Source organism: Dromaius novaehollandiae, chromosome 2, assembly GCF_036370855.1.
Source record: "Dromaius novaehollandiae isolate bDroNov1 chromosome 2, bDroNov1.hap1, whole genome shotgun sequence".
NCBI classification, from domain to species: Eukaryota; Metazoa; Chordata; class Aves; order Casuariiformes; family Dromaiidae; genus Dromaius; species Dromaius novaehollandiae.
Window position 1 is genome coordinate 100440834 of NC_088099.1, and position 6814 is coordinate 100447647.

Here is a 6814-nt window from a genome sequence, read left to right on the forward strand (position 1 = left end):
TCAATGCTGGAGCGGTTTGCTTGTGTAACAATGTACATTAGCAAGGCTGGAATGCCTCTTCAATGAGATAATAACAAGCAGTTAAAATTTGTAGAGAGAGCCTCCTGAATTCATTATGAATCGATTTTCATCCTTTTAATATTCTTGCTTACAAATAAATTCCTATATAACGTGCTGGACTTTTTTTCTGCTGGTTCATCTCCTTCTTTGGTCTTTGGGCTTGTTCCTTGATGTTCTCCCAGTGCAGCCTGGTGGGGAGAGTTACAGAAAAAACAGCTTGCTTATCGACTCATTGACACATTCTATAAAAGAAATATTAACGTATTCGTGGTTAGATAGAAGAGGAAACGGCTAATATCCCTTGCACTGATGAAAAGAAAGATATATTAACAGCATAGTCCAGCTGCTTCACCTGGCCGGCCTGAGAAAACAGGAGCTGACTTGTCCCCTGTTTGTATGCATGCCGACTGCATTTTGTCTCCAGTTTTCCAAATCGGTTTCTGGGGACAAAGTGATCTGCCAGGGGCTGGTAAACCAAACGCTTTCACTCACTACCCTGTGAAAGATAGGGAGGTTAGGAAGGGATGACAGTGATTCCTGGTCTCTTTTTAAAAGGTTAACCGCATAACTTGTGCCATGTCCATGTTAGTTAGGTCTTCCCAGTCTAGTCTCTCTGGAAAAGACATCTAGCAGAGGCACAATTATATTTTTGCCAGTATAACTTATTTCAACAAAATAAGCTGTATCTACAGGCTGTACCCCATGTACTACAACTGTGGCTATACTAGCTAGTTTTGTAGTGTAACTGCATCATTTACCCGTCATGTCTCCTTATAAACGCCGTCCTTCACAACTGCACTGGGAAAAATACATAATGTGGACCTGCTCTCCTTTTCTGCTTTTCCTAGGCCACTTTGACTGTTCTCTGCCTCAGTCTAATTTCCTACTAACCAGGACTTAGAAAGCTTATTCTGCTCAATTTTTTGACAAATGAGATGTGTGCTGAAAATTAGTACTGATGTACACATGGTTTGCATGCATACTATGGAGCTATATGTGGTCTTAGTTTGCTTATTTATAGATGATGATTAAGTATAAAAATCAGCAAAAATGTCATCATTTTTATGCAAGAAAATATGCTTTTCATGGGCCAATAGTTAGGGAACTTTTCATGTATTATTTTAATAGCAGTAAATATCTAGGGAGTATAAAAACTGAGCGCCTCAGTAGAAAATGTCATTGATTGAAGAACAGATGATGAATCTTGCTAAGATATTATTTTTGTTCAAAATCCTAATTAAAATGACTTGTGGCAAAGCCCCTAATATATTGGGTCCTCTATCCTTCTGTGAAACTGCCAGGTATTTTCTTACCACTTAAAGTGCAACATAGTGCAAAGACGGTGGCTGTTATTTTGGTCTGTGCTTTTAAACAATCACCTGCTGTATTTTCTTCTATTCTTCCAAGTCCCTCATTACTTTTAGCCATATCCTCCCTTTCCTTGACTTGGGCTGTCTGCTTGCAGCTTTGTATTTCGACCATGGCTACACAGAAACGCCCTGTACTGAGGGGATATTGCGACGAGTCCTACCACAGGGTCTGCTTTGTAGAGGTGAACCACGGTAGACACATGCGTTCATGGATATGTTTTAATAAACAATGATGTTAAATAAGGTCTCTAACTTGTGGAAGGGGAGAGGGAATGCTGCTTTTCCCACCCAAAATCCCTACCTGTGCAAGGGGCTATGTTGTGTCTAAGATCCGTTTCTACTCCCATAGCAGGGCTCTCCCCAGGGCGCCTGGGGAGGAAGCACCTCGAGGCTCAGGGCTGTGGTCCCCCATTTCTCACTTCTGCTGTCTGACAGCCTCTGGCCACCAAGGGGGCCTGGGGAAGGTGGGGAGCCAGCCAGTGGTGCAGGCACGTGGGTGGCCTTGCACCCCCGAAACCAGGACTATTCACCTGTGGGAAACGATTCCTCGCAGGTGCCAGGGTCCTGCTGGCTCAGGGCTCCAGCTCTGTATCTCAGCTCCAGACCTGTAAAACTGACTCACCCTCATGCTTTTTCTGCCTGTCTGTCTGTCGTTAGGCTATAAACCTTACTACAAGCTCCTGCTTCTATAACCCAAAACACAGGGTGAGCCAGTCCCAGTGCTAGCGTAAGAATGAACATCGTGATATGAAATCCAGAGGAGGTTATACTTGCTGTCATGCTGGGTGGCAGAAACAGGGCCTGCTGCTGCAGCTCTCCTGCACTCACAGGCAATTCTCAAAAATACCCAAATACCTTGGAAATGGTACAGGTGCTCCTCAAAACATGAGGTCTGATCCAGCATCAGTTATGTGCACAGGAAGCTACATTCTGCTCCACAATTGCCAATATGTGAACACTGTTACTCAGGCAGACCTCTCCTTCCCTCAGTCAATTTAATGCAACACAAGTGATGACAACTTAAGCAGGCACTCTTCCTGGTAAAAGGGCTTTCTCTAAATAAGAGATAGAGATGCATCATTTTGTGCCTCTGTTCTTTGGAAATTGCTCATGTACTTCATTCTTAATGAGCAGGCTATGGAGTTTTTCCCCTCCTCTATCTTAATATAACGGAAATGTTTAAGACAGCCTTTCTCTTTCCAGTGATCCATAAAGCACTGTGTGCGCATTTACAAATTCATGCCCACGTCAGATTATTTTTATCATTACAATTGTTCTCCCTGTGGAATTTGTTAACATGTTGCTGGCTATTTTCATCCTTCACATGAAAATGAATCTACTGGGTATCACAGAGCTCAGTTATTATGAGGTTTTTTTTGATGAAAGACTTAAATTGCATCTGAGAAATATGAATTATGGGGCCTAATGTTCCCCCAGAGATTTTAATTTAATACGCAAAAGGAGCCGCTCACTCCCTACTGAGGTCATTACAGAAAAATATTTTTTGTCGTCAACAGAGTAATTGAGACCATTGGAGCTTGTTTCCCCTCTCTCCCCACTGCCGCCAGCTCCAAAAAAAAGGATGGGTCAAATCTGGCTGTCTCAGAAGGTTTATAAGTTCTGCGAGTGATCATGCCTAAGATGAATTTTTTGCTGTTTTTATGCAGAATAAAGAACTTGTGAGAGCCCCTATTCAGCAGCGCCCCTTGCTTGGGGTAGATGGCTGCTCCTCTCACCATCCCAATGCAGGACTGGAGGAAACCGTTGGGGTCACTGAGTCCTGGTCCCTGTAAGCCCAGGTACCCAAAAAATGGATGCTGGCCTCCCCTCCCTGCACCACACAGCACCCCTCGATCCTCACAACAAATTTAAGCAGTGGGGCTGAAAGCAAAAAAACCTCTGACATTGTAGTGGGTCAGAGAGAGACTCAGGGAAGTTGTCCATGTCGTAGGTCCCTGAAGGGTTCACAGCCAAGGCAGCCAGCTGCAGTCAGACAAAACGATGGAGCCAGTTCCCACCCATCTGCTTTTACCTAGTGACCACTCCAAGGAGGTTTGAACTTTTGGGCCAGGCAGTCTAAGGCAGTTTCGTCAAAGTCCCCACGTACTTAAGCTTAACTCCAGGATAAACAAACACATGCTTAGGTCAACCCCAAGTTATGGCAATGCAGGAAACAGAGGGATGAGTTCTTTGTTGGTGGGTCAGGCTGCAGGTCAGGAAAGATGATCCCACTGCAGCCCCCTCTACAGTCCCATTAACTTCAACAACTCAGCTCCTTTGCATGGTTAAAATTTAAACACTTGCATAAGTGGTTTGTTGAACCGGTGCCAGAAAGATCAGCATCCTGCAGGACTGCGCACATTAATTCTCACTCTCAGAGAAGTAGGGGGGAACAGATGAGCCAGAAAGCTAAACAGTTTCAGACTGTCTGATCCAATGAGAAAAGCAAATTCCAAAGTTGAGGAACCCTCTTGCACTTTGTAAAAAACAAACAAGCAAAAGAAGGACAAAGGGAGTTGAAGGTTTCCATGCCACAACTTTGCTGCAGGCTGTGGTAACCATAACTTTGCATGGATGCAGGATATTTTTGTGCACTGGAGTGAGCCAAGACATTATTCATCGTGCTGGTTTGTAGGCATAGATTATGTGCATTAGTAATATGAAATTCAGCCTCTTATTTCTAACTTGATGCAAACTGTCCAAATATTCATTTTTTCCCCTTAATTTAATATTGAAGAACAAAGCACTCAGGGGGATGGACAGCCAGGAGGCACACTCACTCCCCCCGCAGCACTAGACTTTTTAACAGAAATAGATGATAACAGGTATACTAAAACCAAGAAAAAGATATGCCTCAGACAAAACCAATGTACTTCCAAAGCAAGACTCTCAATTGCACAGCTTTGTCCCATTGGGGAGAGGATGAGAGAACAAGCATACAACACTGGTTAGTCATGTCACTTAATCGCACGCCTGGAAAGCACTCGGATCTGATGATGATGATGACAACATCGTAAGACCCTATGCAGAATGTAAATGCTGGGCTACAGTAAAGGCTTGCAAAATAGCATATATGGAAACATTATTTTTTCCCAGAGTTGTAGGCACAGAATTCTTTTAGGAGCCATTTAATTATTTTGTTTTATTTTTGCTCAATCTATATAGGAAAGCTTAGTAAAAGGACTGTTCATTTTGACAAGATTCCTCAGGGAAACCTCAAGACAAGATAGCACTAATTTCTTCCCCATATAACTCACCAAGACAAATAGCAGAGGAAATAAAGCGGTAATAACAGAAAGGAGAAGATTATCTTTTAAAAGCAGTTGCTTGATTCTGATGTATTTAACATGACAAACATAGGTTTACTTAAGGAAGATGTGGGGAAATATCAGAGGCAAAGAGAATTTTATAGCTAAAACAAAGTCGGGATTGGCAAGTGAAGGGTTAGCGGGAAGGGAGGAGAGCGAGGAGGATCCCACTGAGGATAGTCTCGTGCTCCTGACAAAGACCTAACAGTTGGATCCCAGCATTATGCTTCTCACAGAGGTTCAGCTGCCAAGGCATTTAGTCAGTAATCTAGGGGTCTGACTGGTTCTTTTCCTCGTTAGAGGGAGATGAGGCAGAGACCAATATATATATCTGGTGTAACCTCAGTTACAGAGGAGGAAGGTTGTAAAGTCCTGCTTCCCTGAACATGTAAGGGCTTTATATCCCTCGCTCCAAAACGCCCAAGCTTGCCAGCCCCTGAGCTCTCGACCCATGTGGTTCCACCTTTCTGCTCCCTCCACTGGCTCCTTCTCCCACACACGAGGACTTGGGCGTTTCAGGCCTGTGCCTGCCACCAGGCACCCCTGTTGCAGGTATGTTCCCACACCCCAAACACTTACCCCCTTTTACTATCCCAGGGAACTTCGCCAAGGCTCCTGCAAAGCCTGGCAGATGCCACCTTCTCTGGCTTCAAGAGGTCTGGGACAGTGAGAGAAGAGCAATCCCCAGCAGGCAGTTATTAATATCTTCTATCACAGTAGATCTTCCCTGTCACCTCCAGCAGCAAGGTGCAATCTTTGGTTTTAGCCCTCGTAAGAGACCTCAGTGCCCATGACTGTAAAGCAGGGGTAAACAATATTTTCTCTCCTGTTCTCAATTGGGTCCTTTTGAGCCCTGTAACTTCAAAGATTCAATCATGTTGCTGAATTTTGGTCTTAACAGTGAATGGTCCCTTCGACAACATACAGCTGATTTTATGATTTGCAATTGATTTGATGATTGTCCCCAGGCTCTAAGTGGCACCAACTGTAGTGTGTCAAGACCATAAATCAATACAGGTTTGGGGGCTTGGACTTTAGGACAGACACTCTCCCCTAGTAAATGTGGAAAATGCTCAGCAAGCTCCATCTATTACCAGTATCCCCACCTGAGTTCCTTGAGAGCAGTAATGGCTTGGTATTCAACATATCAGCTGACTGCAATCTTAAAAGTAAACTCCAGTCCCATAAATTCATCTGCTCATATATTTTAAAGCCACAGGGACCATTAGGACTCTATACTCCATCTTCTTGTTTAACACAGGCCAAAGAGTCTCATTCAACAAATTCTGCATCAAGCTCAAAATTTTTGATTGAACCATAGAGAAAGATATCCAAGTATTGACATAAGACTGAAAGGAATGGAGAACAGCCTATATTAAACTGTTCTAATACTGGCTACGTATCCTCACGATACAATTGTTTGCCTGCTATCTTTGTAACAGTACACGTGTCTAAACTAAGCTTCCAACTTTTGCTTTTTGCTTCTTCTTTGTTCTTTGCCAGCTTGAATAGCCCTTTTCTTTTAGAAGCTTTCACATAACTTGTTCACAACTGATCAAGTCATTTCTCAAGCATCTCCTGAAAAAAATCCCTAATTTGAGCTTTTCTAGACTCTTCCAGTAAAAGTTTTTTTTGCCAGACTGTCAACAGTTATATGTCCCTCTACTCATCCTTGGACAGGCTAATACTTTGTTGACTAAAAACTTGTTTCTATTTCCTCCTTGTTTTTATTTACTGTTATAGCCCCAGAGAGCTGGAGAAAAAAGAACAGAAAAGAGAGACTTTTAAGTCATGAGAAACAAAAGTTAAGAGGAATGCCAGCTAATGCTGGAGTGAGGCAATCAACTTTTTCATGTTTTCCTATCCTTTTATTCGTCATAAACCGCAGGTGAAAACGATGGCTTAACCTGTCAAGTTTCTTCACATCCTGAACACATTTTGTTGAAAGGAGACCCAAAGAAACAGCAGGGAGATATAAAGGCTAGGAGCAGAAATGCCATGTGGCCCACCAAATGCAAACCACCCTAAAGAAAGACAGTCACCTCTTAGGCTTTATAGGAAATTTTGTGATGGTGT